This window comes from Zingiber officinale, chromosome 11B (genome assembly GCF_018446385.1).
Source record: "Zingiber officinale cultivar Zhangliang chromosome 11B, Zo_v1.1, whole genome shotgun sequence".
NCBI classification, from domain to species: domain Eukaryota; kingdom Viridiplantae; phylum Streptophyta; class Magnoliopsida; order Zingiberales; family Zingiberaceae; genus Zingiber; species Zingiber officinale.
Window position 1 is genome coordinate 31,242,838 of NC_056007.1, and position 16,772 is coordinate 31,259,609.

Here is a 16,772-nt window from a genome sequence, read left to right on the forward strand (position 1 = left end):
CCTAGAGGCGACTATGGGAGCCCACCCATTAGACCGTAGTCCCATATAAACTGAAGCAAGACTATGTATGCTATTTAAAATGTAACTATGGCATTTAACTGAGCTATTAAAATGCCTACTGTAGCATATAACCGTACTAGTCATTTTATCGAGCACCTGGTGTGCTCTAACTCTGCATATGGCTGCATTAAGAACATAAAAGCGAACTAAGAACATAAAAGCATACGATTAGCTACTTATACTGTAGGTGAGGGGTTACTTATATCCTGCGCTAAGATTTCATACAATCCGATCGCTAAGTTTCCGGAGAAGAAGATCTCTTCGGCGATCCTCTTACGTCTATGCATTCTTCTCACGGAGAGGAGCGTCCTCATATCGGAGATATCGCCGGAAGGTGCTCCTACGACCCTAGGGATGGAACCCTAGGTTTTCTTGGGCTTGGTGTGCCGAGAGGGTGAGGAAGAGGGAGGGGCAGCGGTGTGGTTTGAGGGAGAGTTGTCGTTCAAGAATAATAAACTCCCACTTAAATTCCTTATTTATATCAAGGGATCAATACAACCCAACTTTATCATAAATATAATTCCTCTCCTCTTCTTTCAGCACACCCCTACTGGGCCCACTTGGTTACTAAAGTCCTGTATAAATCGTAAGGTCTAATAGGTCTCGGGTTCAATTTCCGCTCAGGCTATTTTACGTTTTTATTTAATTTTGCTACTTCTGCTACTCCAAAAATTCCATAAAAATATTCTAAAATTCCAAAAAAACAATAGAATATTTCTAAAATTTATTTGAGAATTTCCGGGCATCACAGGGAAGATGGGATGCAGCAGTGTTACATTTTGGCTTCTATGTCAAATGTGCTGCAACATTAGCATCAGGTCGTGCCTACTGTTTACGACATGATGCGTAATCTCAAGGAACTCTTCGGACACCAGAATCGGGTAGCTAGGAAAGAGGCTATGAGAAACTTGATGACAACCACTATGACTGAGGGGACACCTATAAGGGATTATATCCTCAAGATGATGGCTCATTTAAATGAGATAGAAATCCTTGGAGCTAAAATCAATGGGGAAACCCAGGTTAATATTATTCTCCAAACACTGCCTAAAATTTTTGAGAAGTTCTGCCTAAACTATAATACGAACAAGAGGGTTTATACATTGGAAAAACTTCTGATATAACTTCAAGCAGCAGAAGGGTTATTTTGTCAAAGTTCTCAAATTCACATTACTAAAAACGTTTCTGCTTCTAAGCCGAAAGGAAGAAAGAAGAAGAAGAAACAAGTTGATTCAGCAAAGGAAGTGAATCGATCTCTAGGAACTGGGTTGCATACAGGTGTGAAGAAGCCAAAGGGCAAGTGCTTCACATGCAAGTAGTCTGGACATTGGAAAGTGGACTACCCTCACAAGAAGGAGAACAATAAAGGTATATCTTATTCTCTAATAGTTAAAACATGTTTGGTGGTGTTATCTACTGGTACCTGGTGTGTAGATACGGGAGTCACTGATCATGTCTGCAATTTATTACAGGGGTTCCAAGAAACTCGATGACTACATGAAGAGGAGATTACTGTCTATATGGGTAATGCTACGAAAGTGACGGCTATTGTAGTGGGAGATGTTTATCTATCTTTAGATAGGAATAAAATATTGATTTTGAGAAATTATCTTTATGTACCATGTTTTAGAAAAAATTTAATTTCAGTTTCTAAAATTATGGATGGATATTCTGTTTCTTTTGGTAAAGAAAATAGAGTAGTTATCTTTTCTGGTACGTTGGCTGACAATTTGTATATTCTAAATCCAATAACTCCCACAATACAACAAAATTCATTTTAGGGATATGCTCTGGAAATGGTAGTGTACATTCTGAACTTGGTATCTTCTAAGTCTACTCCCTTTACTCCCACAGAATTATGGAATAGGTGAATGCCTAGTCTGAAACATATTCGGGTCTGGGGTAGTCCAGCACATGTACTGAAGGGAGACACTGATAAGTTAGAATCACGTACAGAAGTTCGTCTGTTTGTGGGTTATCCTAAAGGAACGAAAGAAGGATTATTTTATAGTCTTAAAAAAATCAGAAGGTCATTATTAGCACCAATGGCCGATTTTTAGAAGATGACTATAGATAATGAACCACAAGCCCATGAGTAAAATTGTTCTTGAAGAAATAAGAGAAGACACGGCTACTTTAGTACCAACGGTACAAGATGATATACCACAAGAAACTGCAACACGTGTCATAAAAGATGCACAATTACAAATAATGCCTCATCGTAGTGGAAGGGTTGTTTTTGGAGAGTCTTTAGGACTTGATCCCTGGTGAACATGAACCTGATCCCTGGATATATGATCTTGGAACATCTGGTTTAATGAAGTGATCCAGTCTTATGGATTTATTCAGTGGTTGGATCGGTCTTGTATATATAAGAAGAGTGACAGAAACGTGGTGGTATTTCTTGTACTATACGTAGATGACATTTTGCCCATTGGAAACAATGTCAAAGTGTTGTCAGACGTAAGGGTATGGTTGTCCAAGTGTTTTGATATGAAGGACTTGGGAGAATATGGATATATTCTTAGGGATCAAAGTAATAAGGGATCGCAAGAAAAGGATATTGTCCTTATCCCAAGCTTCATACATCAATACTATCCTAGCTCATTTTAGCATACAAAACTCCAAGAAAGGTTTTCTACCTTTTTGGCATGGAGTACCCTTATCTAAAGAGATATCTCAGATAGCAAAGGGGATAGAAGAGATGAAGGTGGTTCCTTATGCTTTGGCTGTAGGAAGCCTAATGTATGCAATGCTATGTACGAGACTGGATATCTGTTTTACCGTGGCCATGTTAGTAGATATCAAAGTCACCCAGGACCGAGACATTGGATTGCCGTAAAGCATTTATTAAAGTACCTGAGAAGGACTAGAGATTATATGCTAGTTTACAAGGCAGATGATTTGCTCCCTTGGGTTAAACGGATTTAGACTGATAAGGACAATAGCAAGTCGACCTCGTGGTTTTGTGTTTACTTTAGGAGGTGGAGCCATAACAATGGAGGTGTGTTAAGCAGAAATGAGTTTCAGACTTCACCATGGAAGTTGAGTATGTGGCAGCCTCTGAGGCAGCCATAGAAGTTGTATGGCTCGGAAACTTCATGATGGACTTAGATGTGATTCCTGGTTTGCCCAAAATTATTATATTTTATTGTGATAATAGTGGTACAGTAGTAAACTCGAAGGAACCACGAGCCCATAAGGCAAGTAAACACATAGAGCACAAGTACCACCTAATATGAGGAGAGGTTGTTGTCGCCAAGATTACATCAGTAGATAACCTGGCAGATCCTTTTTCTAAGGCCTTTCCAACAAGAGCTTTTGATGGCCATGTTGAGAGGATGGAAATCTGATGTATGGAAGTATATATGACAGTATATTCTTTTAGTATAAGTGGGAGATTGTTAGGATGTATACTAAAAGCATAGCTTTTTATAAACATTTATTTTGAAATAAGAATCACATTGGTCAAATGTCTACATTTATGTTAAATGTAGTTGTCCATATAATTTATATTGTAGATAACATAGTGTGTGGTGTCACACAAAAGATCATGTTATCAGTTCCTTATAAATTATAAATAGTAGCTCACAACTAAGATGGAATGGGACAAACCATTGGAATGGTTGTAGTATAATTTGGTATTAGTTTATCTTAACTATAAAATTACACTAGTACACTCTGTGTGTATTAAGCAGGACCATTTGAGGAAGTTTCTTTTTATACTGACTACATAAAAAAACCAAACCTATGTTATTATGGATGTGCGTACTCTTAATCCTGATATAATAACAAGCACATATACTTAGTATGTATTTCTTTAATTTATCAATGGGTGAGATTTAGTTCGTTAAATCAATAGGCATGATAAGTTGAAAAAAAATATTATTTATATGGTGGGTTGTTGATTATAGAAGGAAACATTATCCTAGTAATCTAGATTGATGATGTCCCCTTGAGGTGCTCATAAGGATTGTTATGTAAACTGTGTAGGTGGACCTAGTCCGGCATGACAATGAAGTTGAGTGGTACTACTCTTGGAGCTATATATTAATTACGTGAGTTGTCAGTAACCCATTTAATTAGTGGGCATTCTATATCTTAAACACAGGGAGATTAATGCACTCATGATAAGAAGGAGCCCATAATGTAATTTGGGATTGGTGCAGTAGTTCAATAATAACTCTTTAGTGGTATGAGTTATTATTGATGAACTTGAGTTGGTGTTTGAGGCGAACACAGGAAGATCAAGCTCATCAGGAAACCAAAACTAATTTCTTCTCTCGGTCCCTGTTGTAGCCTCTATAAATCCTTGTATTCACAAAGTCCACTTCTTACCTAAGTAATGTGCCGAACACATCCATGCTTGGAGCAAGGAGGCCGGCCAAGCATTAGCTTGGTGCCCAAGAGGTGGTTGGCCAAGCCATGCTTGGTGTCCAAGCATGGGACCGGCCACACCATTAGAACTAAAGGGAGATTTTATTTTTTTGTTAAAATCTTTCCTTTTGTAGCCATTCATAAAGGGTTTAAAAGATAAATTTTAATTTTAAAATTTCCTTTTATGTCCATCCTCATGGTTTTAAAGAGACTTTTAAAATTTTAAAATCTTTCCTTTTATAGTTATCTACAAAAGATTAAAGAGAGATTTTAATTTTGTTAAAATCTTTCCTTATTTATAGTTATCTATAATGTTTAAAAGAAAGATTTTAATTTTTGATAAAACTCTCATTTTTTGTAACCATAATTTAAAAAGAAAGTTTTAATTAATCTTTCCTTTTTGTAGTTGTCTACATGTTTTAAAAGAGAGAGATTAATTTTAAAACTTTCCATTATTACCATGTACAATAGGAAATTTAGAAAGCAGAGATTTTAATTGTTGTTAAAATTTCATTTTTTAAGGGGAGGCCACAAATAAGGAAGTTTTAATTATGTTTAAAACTTTCCTTTTTTGTCGTGACCAAGGATTATAAAAGAGAGGTAGTGGGTGCCTCATAAAAATATATACACATAACCTTAAGTCTCCTCTCTTTTCCTTGGTGTGGTCGGCCCCTTCCCTTCTCCCTTTCTCGTAGGCCGGTGCCCCACTTATCTCCTCTTTTGCTTCCTTAGGGCCAGTGGTATCAAGGATTTAAAAGTCCTTGTGGTCGATTGCTTGGAGAGGAAGAAGAAGAAGAGGAGAAGCACTTGGTGGCCGGTTGCTTAGAGGAGAAGAAGAGGAAGAAAGTTTCCTATTTTGGCATCCCTTGGTGGCTCGAGAGTCTTGGAGGAGAAGAAGTGGTTCGGGTGGATTCCATCTTGGTAGATCGTTGCCCACACAACATCCAAGAGGAGGAGAGGAATACAATAGAAGATCAAGAGGTATTTAGCTACAAAGAAAGATACAACTAATTAATGGTTTCCGCTTCGAATTAATTAGTTAGTTTTCTTTTCATGGATTTTGAAACACCAACACAAGAGGCTAGCGATTTTATGTTTCGATTTCGTTCTATCGATTTTGTATTTCGATTTTGCGTTTCGATCTTGTGTTTCTAATGAGGTCTCTTTAGTTGAACCTAGGGTTACTGTAAGAAGTTAAATATCCATTTTATTTAAAAGGCTTTGTCTAGGAAGTGGTGGATGATCTCATACCCAAAAAGGCCAAGTGCCTCGCTATGTTTAACCTGGAAGTCAATCTTTGAAATAGATATTTAATCAACTTCTATAATATGGTTTAACTTAGGAAGATCACATCGATTAAACTTGTAGTAAAAATGTTAAGTATCGTTTCCAATCTAAGTTTAATTTCTGAAGAGCAACTTGGATTAATAATGTTAAGCATCGTTTGCAATCCAAGTTTAACTTCAGTAGAGCACATGGGTAGCTAGGTTAAGTTCTGTGCTTGTACAAATTTTTCTACAGGGGAAATAGAATGGTATTTTGAGTAGCAACCAACAAAGGTTATTTAAGAACTTATCACAAGGCTCCGCCTACACCTATGCTCTCCATTCAGCTAGGAATTTCATGCAAAGGCATTTAAGGTTTTCCCAACTAAACCTTACTTCTCCCCCTTTGCCTAATATTAAAAAGCTCCAACAATATCTCAATTATAAAATTTATCATCCAGACTGACCCTAAACTTATGTATTTCTCCCCCTATGGATCTTATACACCCAAACAAGTTAACCTGGTCACTAACTAATGTTGAAAACAATTTCAGGCTGGTATCAATCGACTACCACAAGCATCATTCGACTGCTCCTATCAAATTCAACACACAGAATCATTTTGTGTTCAAAATACACTGTTACCAGTCAATTGGTAACTATACCAGTCGACTGGCACCTAGATTTCAGCTCAAATAAAATTCTGACCCAATTTTAGAAATGTATAAAAATTTCCACAGACATCCTCCTAAATTTTGTGGAGAGGTCTGTTTTACCCATGTCTACTTGGGAAAAATACATTCAAAAATGTATCTATCACCAATCTCATGATTGACACAAAATCCAAAACTAGCTAAATGGTTCAATTGAACCTTGACCTAAAGTCCTAGTTTTGGCTTCCTCTTGATGTATTTGCCAATACTAAACCACAATGCATCCGTAGCATTGGTTTATTGTTACGAACCGGAAGTGCACGGATTAGTCATCAGTAATAAAAATATCGATCCCATAGGGACTAGTTATAAGCACTAGCAATTGTTCACTCAGGGTTAGCTAGACTACCAATAGTTGTGGATAATCTAGGGAAGAAAGGTCGGGAAGAAGAATCGAGAGCTGGTGAGTCGAAGTGTTCACTTGGTTATGAGGAGCTCTAGGAGGTCAGTTTCGTTGTGGTGGTATTGATGTACCACGTTTTATCCTACACTCACTGTCCTTTAACATGCAATTGTCGGAAGCTAAAGCGGCTATTCTTAAATGCCAGAACAAAGAAGGACCCTAAGAAGGCCTGTTATGGTTTACCCCTGTCACTAGGGCACCTCGGCAAATCTTGAGGACATGACTCTAATTGGTAAGTCGAGAATAGAGGTTAAGAGCAAAGTTTGGTCTCTCGCTTCCTTGAGAGGAATTTGGCTCTCCTTTCAAGGAAGTATCTTAGATGTCCGTGAACGGGTTACTCCTGTCACTAGGGCCCCTCGGGTGTACGATCTAGGGATAATCCCTCTACGAGGTTAACAAGTTCTACACAATTGAGCAACATGCAATTGAGACAAAGCATAAAAGATCATCCAATAAGTATAAGCATAATACGAGTTTTACATCAAACCGAACCACAACTACTCCCTAGTCCTAGAATAAAGGATCTACTCCATAAGTGTCAGGGAGATATCCAAAGACGTATGGTAGATAAACATGCAATCTTCAGACACGGCGAAAGAAAGAAAGAATATGCTTATCCAATGATGACGAGTGGCCTTCGAATCCAATCCTCTGCTTCTGGAGTCGATACGGTGGTGGAAGATCGCTGGACGGAGGTCCAAGATAGCATGTGATGGCTTCAAGACATTTCTCCAACAGACGACTTGCTTCCCCGCCCTCCCCCCTAGAGAAAAAGGGTTAAAACCCTTATATAGACTAGGGTTCATCTGCGGCGACACGGTTGTGCCAAGATGGCACGACCGTGTTCATTCTCTTCTCTGGTGGCGCTGCACGGCCGTGCCAATTGGCATGGCCATGGGGTGTCTGGCCTCGGTGTTAGTTAAAGCCCTAGAGCCAATCATTTGATGATTGTATGGACTCATTGTATCATATTCTTGTATATTAATAAAGGCATTTGGATTTTGGTTATTATACTTACTTGTATTGGTGCCAAATAAACTAAGTATAATAATGTCCTTGAGTAGATGGTTCTCACCTATATCAATCGGTTAGTTGAACCGATAGTGAGATGATATAGGGAACACTACTCTTAATCATTCCTAGTCGAGTATTAACATTCAGGGACAATGTTAATGCAATAAGACTAGCATGTAGATCAACTCGATGACTTGATCTCACAAGTCAAGGATATAGAGATATCAAGTTGACACATGGGTATACATTAGAGAATGTATACTGAATGACCCGCCATGAGAAAGTATCATGGATCGTTATATGAGTGTCATATACTTTCTCATGTGGCTATTAATATGACTACTAGTCCTTAGACCTGAAGTCACCATAGACCCCTACATAAGGAGTTATATACTTTGGTTTCGTCAAACGTCACCCGTAACTGGGTGGACTATAAAGGCGATTACTGGGTATATAACAAATTATGCAGAGGGATGTGAGTGATGTAGATGGGATCTATCCCTCCTATATGACGGGAGAGACATCGGTATTCTTGATAGAGTGAGACCACGAAGTGCATGGCCATGCCCAAATGAGTCAATATGGGATATTGAGCTCATTTGATTTAGTGAGTCTACTTGGAGTTCAAGATTTAGATTGGTCAGAGGATGACACAGTTTATGCCTCATAATAATCAATCTAGATGTCTAGGATAGAAGGACACTTGTCATATATTGAGAGGAGTCACAATTAGTAGTCACAAGGTGATGTCGGATCTCGATATTCTTGTAACTTGGGTAGTAATGATGTGTTGCTAGATACCGCTCATTACTTATGCTCCTAAATGAGTTTAGGGCATTGCCAACGTTACAAGAACCTATAGGGTCACACACTTAGGACAGTTAGATGGAGATTAGGTTCATATGATGAACCAAGAGGATTAGATTCATTTGATGAATCAAATTGGATTAAGAGTAATCCTAATTGGGCTAACTTAAGTTCGACTCAAGTTGATTCATGTGTTTAATGAGTCTAATTTAGATTTTGACTCATTGAATCAATTTAATTAAATGAATTAGATTCATTATATTAAGTTGGCTTGAATCAAATGGTTGGATTCGATCAACCATGGAAGAGATTTGGTCAAGTTTGACTTGACTTGAGAGGAAGATTAAAAGTTAAATTAGACTTGAGTTTATGCCACCTCATTGGTGAGTTGGCATTGAAGTGGACCAATGATGTTACTCCACATCATCATGGGTGCCACCTCATGGAAGTTACAAAGCCATTTTCTTAATAACTTCACATTAATTGCATTTAATGGGGAGTTACACTATGGGAAGTGGCCGGCCACTTTTGGTTTTGAATGTGAAATTCATTTTTCCATTCAAGTGTGTATCTTCTTCCTTCTTCCTCTCAAGCTCTCCCTCTCCCTCTCCTCCTTGCTTGGCCGAATCTTACCAAGGTGCTAGCACACCTTTTTGTGAAGTTTTCTCCACCTACGTGTCCGTGTGGATACTTCTAGAGGACCGACGCTTGACGGTCTAGAGATCCGGCAATTCCTTGGACGAGCGGTAACGCGAAAGGGCACGCTTCAAGGTATACTTCTTAACACATAGATCTAGGAGTAGATCTAGGAGTTTTGAAACTCGTACTTGTATTTCATTCGGTTTTTCCTTGCACGGATCTACGGCTTTGGGTAATTCGGGGTTTCCGCGACGCGAAAAGCGGTTTTCGCGGCCCGAAAAACCCAACAGTGGTATCAAAGCCACGTGCAAGGCTTGTACGAGTTTAATTTTTGGTTTTATGAAAACTAAACCTTCTGTGATTTTCTGTAAAAATTTAGTTTTTATGTTTTTATGGGTAATTTTTCCGTAGAAGCGAAGCACAAGTATCTCGGCACTTGTAGGCTTCGGCTACCGGGAAGTTTTTCCTTAAACGGCTTCGTTTTGCCCCAAATCCGTTTGGGACAGCGGGCTTGGGTGCCATTAGATCGCAAAGGAGCAACTCACGATGGTTAGATCGTGGGTAGGGGTATTGCCCCTAACCCCGCAAGGGGATTTGCTCCGCGATTGCACCCGAAATCGCTAAAAACGAACCTGCCGGGAAGATTTTTCCGAAACGGAAATGTCTCGACCCAAATCGTTTTGGGACAGTGAGTTTGGGCACTGTTGGATCGCAAAGGAACTCTCGCGATGGTTAGATCGCGGGTAGGGGCGCTGCCCCTGGCCCCGCAAGGGGATCCGTTCCGCGATTGCGCCCGAAACCACTAAACGGGACCGTCGGGAAATTTTACTCGTAAAAATTGTAAAAAATTATTTTTAAAATTATAGAAAATTATGAAAATATATAATTTTGTATTATATATTAATTTTGTGATAGTCGTGGCCCAAAAACCCAATATGATTGGATTGTGTTGTAATTCATAATACGGCCTGCGTGTCGTTATGTGTTTGCGCGTGTTGTATGTTTTTATTTTTCCGCGACCTGCGCGTCGTGCCTTTCTCTTATATTCTGGTTGTAAATTAGATTTAGACTCGAATGTAACTCGAGTTTCAAATTGTAATGTACAAATTGGAGCGGTGGAGGGTCCACACGAGACGGAGTTCCGAGGCGGGCACGAGCAACACAAGGTGGTCAAAGGGAGGAGCTTGGAGAAGCTGTTGACCCTAGGTTGACCATTCGATCTTCTCATTGGCTTGAGAGGATCGTAGTAGGGCCATGACTAAATCACAAATAGATTAATTAGTTAATTTCTTATGTATATGATGTATGTTTAATAAGTAATTAATTAATTAGTGCCTTACGATTAGATTAGATCTAAGTCGTGCACATGATGCACCCTTGCGATTAGATTAGATCTAAGTCATGCACAAGATGCATCCTTTTCGATTAGATTAGATCTCGATCAAACCAACTCTAAATGCCTAACCGTGTCGTGATACCTATCACTACCTCGATCACATGTATTGTTGAATCTGCCAAAGCAGAGCAATACATATTATCTTGGTAGGGTACGGAGGGAAAATCTTGGTCCCGCCTATCAACGCATGGGTGAATACAAACTCAATTAGATTGAGTATTCCTAGTTGCTCGGTTAGATCGAGTCAACTATAGGCATTCTTCCAACGGTTGGAAAAGATAGGTCAAAATCACATCTATATTAACTCTCAGGCGTATTAGCCAAAGCTAACTCGAGTTTTAATATAAATGCAGATATTGATTTTATAAACAAGAGTTGCATAGAGATGTAATTGGTAATCATTACCTACCGATCATACTAAGTCTTGGGCGTATTAGTCAAAGCTAATTCAAGGGTTAGTATGATGTGGATCTTGTCCCACATGAATTATAGAATTCAGTGGGAGCATCATTTAGTTAAAGTCCTAATTAAATGATTAAGAATATGATATTTATTTCTGATTTTATTCTGTTGTAGATAACCATGACGTCAAATACGAACACCTTCTCCCTGCGATTTGTCCTTGAGAAGGACAAGCTCAACGGAGCAAACTTCCTGGACTGGTACAGGAACTTGAGAATAGTTCTCACTCAGGAACGTAAACTGTACGTTCTGGAGCAGCCCATTCTGGAGGCTCCTCCTACCACTGCCACGCGAGCTGACCGGGATGCTTATAAGAACCATCAAGATAACGCATTAGATGTGTCCTGTCTAATGCTCGCAACCATGAACTCTGAGCTTCAGAAGCAACATGAGTTGATGTGTGCTTACTATATGGTTGAACATCTTCGTCAACTATATCAAGGATAAGTAGGGCACTGGAAGAGGAACTTCACAGGATACCTGGAAGATCTTAACAAGAAGAGAAACAAGATTTCTACTTCCGGTATAAATGTTAAAGAAGACAACCTCTCTATTTCTTCGTCGTGGGTATTAGATACCGGATGTGCTTCGCACATTTGTACTAATGTACAAGCACTGAGAAATAGCAGAGCATTGACAAAGGGCGAGATAGACCTACGAGTAGGCAATGGAGCACGGGTTGCTGCTGTTGCTGTAGGGACTTATTTTCTATCTCTGCCCTCTGGCCTTATACTAGAGTTAGACGATTGTTGTTATGTGCCTGCATTAACTAAGAACATTATATCAGTTTCTTGTTTGGACAAGAAAGGATTCTCGTTTATAATAAAGAACAAATGTTGTTCTGTCTATTTAAACGATATGTTCTATTGTAGTGCACCTCTGATGAACGAACTCTATATTCTAGATCTTGAGAGCTCTATCTATAACGTTAGTACCAAGAGGTTCAAATCGAACGATATGAACCACACTTATCTCTGGCACTGTCGCTTAGGTCATATAAATGACAAGCGCTTATCCCAGCTCCATAAGGATGATTTGCTGGACTCATTTGATTTTGAATCATATGAGATATGCGAGTCATGCCTACGAGGCAAGATGACCAAGACGCCCTTTAGTGGGCATAGCGAGAGAGCAACTGATTTGTTAGGACTCATACATAGTGATGTATGTGGCCCTTTCAATGTTGCTGCTAGAGGCGGTTATAGGTACTTCATCACATTTACTGATGATTTCAGTAGATACGGTTATGTGTACTTGATGACACATAAATCTGAATCCTTTGAAAAGTTTAAAGATTTCAAGAATGAAGTACAGAACCAGCTTGGCAAGAGTATTAAGGTACTTCGATCAGATCGAGGTGGTGAATACTTAAGCCATGAGTTTCGTGACTACTTAGCTGAGTGTGAGATTTTATCTCAACTCACTCCTCCTGGAACACCACAGTGGAATGGTGTATCCGAAAGGAGGAATCGTACCTTATTAGATATGGTATGATCTATGATGAGTCACACAGATCTTCCGACATATCTATGGGGATATGCTCTAGACACGGCAGCTTTCATACTCAACCGAGTTCCATCAAAGGCCGTGATAAAGACACCATATAGGATATGGACTGGGAGAGATGTCCAGGTGTCTTTCATGAGGATTTGGGGCTGTGAGGCTTACGTAAGACGTCAAGTTAGGACCCAAATCCGACAAGTTCTATTTCATTGGATATCCCAAGGAAACTAAGGGATATTACTTCTACATTCCCAGTCAGCACAAGGTAGTTGTGGCAAAGACTGGGGTCTTTCTAGAAAGGGACTTTGTTTCTAGAAAGACTAGTGGGAGCGCGTTCGATCTTGAAGAAGTTCAAGATGTGAACAATAGCACTGATGCCTCGATGGAAATTGAACTGGAACCACAAAGTGTTGTGGATGATGTTGTTCCACAAGGAGTTGAGGAACAACAACCGGTTCAAGTAGACATACCTCTTCGCAGGTCTGATAGGGTACGTCGTCAGCCTGAGAGATACTCATTTCTCTTGTCTGACCATGATGACATTATGCTCTTAGAGGATGAGCCTACCACCTATCAGGAAGCTGTAATGAGACCATATTTCGAGAAATGGCTAGAGGCCATGAGATCCGAAATGGAATCTATGTACACCAACCAAGTATGGACTTTTGTTGATCCACCTGAAGGGGTAAAACCCATTGGGTGTAAGTGGATCTTTAAGAGAAAGACTGACATGGATGGACTTATCTATAAGGGTCGCTTGGTAGCTAACGGTTTCAAGCAGATTCATGGTTTTGACTATGATGAAACATTTTCTCCAGTAGCGATGTTTAAGTCCATTCGGATCATGCTTGCTATTGCAGCCTACCATGACTATGAGATATGGCAGATGGATGTCAAAACCGCGTTTCTGAATGGAAACCTGCTCGAGGATGTGTACATGACACAACCTGAGGGTTTTGTAGATCCACAGCATACTAGCAGAGTATGCAAGCTGCATAGGTCCATTTATGGACTAAAGCAAGCTTCTCGGAGCTGGAATCTTCGATTCGATGATGCAATCAAACAGTTTGGTTTCATCAAGAACGAAGATGAGCCTTGTGTCTATAAGAAGGTTGTAGGGGATATAGTTGTCTTCCTCATATTATATGTGGATGACATACTACTCATTGGGAAGGACATCCCTATGCTTCAGTCTGTCAAGACCTGGCTAGGGAGTTGCTTCTCAATGAAGGACTTAGGTGAGGCATCCCACATTCTAGGGATACAGATCTATAGAGATAGATCTAAGAGATTGCTTGGCCTAAGTCAGAGTACATACATTGACAAGGTACTCCTTCGGTTTACCATGCAGAACTCCAAGAAGGGATTTCTGCCGATGTCACATGGCGTGAGTCTTTCGAAGACTCAAGGTCCCTCTTCTAGAGAGGAGAGAGACCGCATGGATCAGATCCCTTATGCCTCAGCCATAGGATCGATCATGTACGCCATGCTATGTACTCGACCTGATGTCTCGTATGCTTTGAGCATGACGAGCAGATACCAGTCAGATCCAAGTCATGGATAGCAGTCAAGAATATTCTTAAGTACTTAAGAAGGACTAAAGAATATTTCTTGATATATGGAGGCAATGATGAGCTAGTCAAAAGGGTTACGTGATGCTAGCTTCCAGACCGACAGATGACTATAGATCGCAGTCGGGGTTCGTATTTTGCATTAATGGTGGTGCCACCGGAAGAGTTCAAGAAGGATACAAGAGTGATTCTACAAAAGTTTAGTATATTGTCGCATCGAGGGCAAAGGAGGCAGTTTGGATCCGCAAGTTCATCACTAAACTTGGGGAGGTTCCTAGCATCGCTGACCCAGTTGAGCTCTATTGTGACAACAATGGAGCTATAGCACAGGCGAAGGAACCTCGCTCACACCAGCAGACCAAGCACATATTACGGCGCTTCCATCTCATTCGAGAGATTATCGATAGAGGAGATGTGAAGATTTGCAGAGTACCTACAGAGGCTAACATCGCAGATCCCTTGACCAAGGCTTTGGCACAGAGAAAGCATGATGGTCACACTAGGTCATTAGGCCTTAGAGCCTATACTGATTGGCACTAGTACTAGTGGGAGATTGTTAGTTAGAGCCCTAGAGTCAATCATTTGATGATTGTATGGACTCATTGTATCATATTCTTGTATATTAATAAAGGCATTTGGATTTTGGTTATTATACTTACTTGTATTGGTGCCAAATAAACTAAGTATAATAATGTCCTAGAGTAGATGGTTCTCACCTATATCAATCGGTTAGTTGAACCGATAGTGAGATGATATAGGGAACACTACTCTTAATCATTCCTAGTCGAGTATTAACATTCAGGGACAATGTTAATGCAATAAGACTAACATGTAGGTCAACTCGATGACTTGATCTCACAAGTCAAGGATATAGAGATATCAAGTTGACACATGGGTATACATTAGAGAATGTATACTGAATGACCCACCATGAGAAAGTATCATGGATCGTTATATGAGTGTCATATACTTTCTCATATGGCTATTAGTATGACTACTAGTCCTTAGACCTGAAGTCACCATAGATCCCTACATAAGGAGTTATGTACTTTGGTTTCGTCAAACGTCACCCGTAACTGGGTGGACTATAAAGGCGATTACTGGGTATATAACAAATTATGCAGAGGGATGTGAGTGATGTAGATGGGATCTATCCCTCCTATATGACGGGAGAGACATCGGTATTCTTGATAGAGTGAGACCACGAAGTGCATGGCCATGCCCAAATGAGTCAATATGGGATATTGAGCTCATTTGATTTAGTGAGTCTACTTGGAGTTCAAGATTTAGATTGGTCAGAGGATGACACTGTCTATGCCTCATAATAATCAATCTAGATGTCTAGGATAGAATGACACTTGTCATATATTGTGAGGAGTCACAATTAGTAGTCACAAGGTGATGTCGAATCTCGATATTCTTGTAACTTGGGTAGTAATGATGTGTTGCTAGATACCGCTCATTACTTATGCTCCTAAATGGGTTTAGGGCATTGCCAACGTTACAAGAACCTATAGGGTCACACACTTAGGACAGTTAGATGGAGATTAGGTTCATATGATGAACCAAGAGGATTAGATTCATTTGATGAATCAAATTGGATTAAGAGTAATCCTAATTGGGCTAACTTGAGTTTGACTCAAGTTGATTCATGTGTTCAATGAGTCTAATTTAGATTTTGACTCATTGAATCAATTTAATTAAATGAATTAGATTCATTATATTAAGTTGGCTTGAATCAAATGGTTGGATTCGATCAACCATGGAAGAGATTTGGTCAAGTTTGACTTGACTTGTGAGGAAGATTAAAAGTCAAGTTAGACTTGACTTTATGCCACCTCATTGGTGAGTTGGCATTGAAGTGGATCAATGATGTTACTCCACATCATCATGGGTGCCACCTCATGGAAGTTACAAAGCCATTTTCTTAATAACTTCACATTAATTGCATTTAATGGGGAGTTACACTATGGGAAGTGGCCGGCCACTTTTGGTTTTGAATGTAAAATTCATTTTTCCATTCAAGTGTGTATCTTCTTCCTTCTTCCTCTCAAGCTCTCCCTCTCCCTCTCCTCCTTGCTTGGCCGAATCTTACCAAGGTGCTAGCACACCTTTGTGTGAGGTTTTCTCCACCTACGTGTCCGTGTGGATACTTCTAGAGGACCGACGCTTGACGGTCTAGAGATCCGGCAATTCCTTGGACGAGCGGGAATGCGAAAGGGCACGCTTCAAGGTATACTTCTTAACACATAGATCTAGGTGTAGATCTAGAAGTTTTGAAACTCGTACTTGTATTTCATTCGGTTTTTCCTTGCACGGATCTACGGCTTTGGGTAATTCGAGGTTTTCGCGGCCCGAAAAACCCAACACTCGGTCCCTGTCGCACAGCCATGCAAGGATGCACGGCCGGGCAGTTCCTGGTCTCGGTCAAGGGGTGGCACGGTCGTGGAGGGTTGCATGGTCGTGTGTTGATCTACCTCGGTCTCAGCTGTATAGCCGAGCACTTCCCCTCTTCGGTCTGGTCACACGGCCGTGCAAGGGTGCACGACCGTGTTCTTCGGC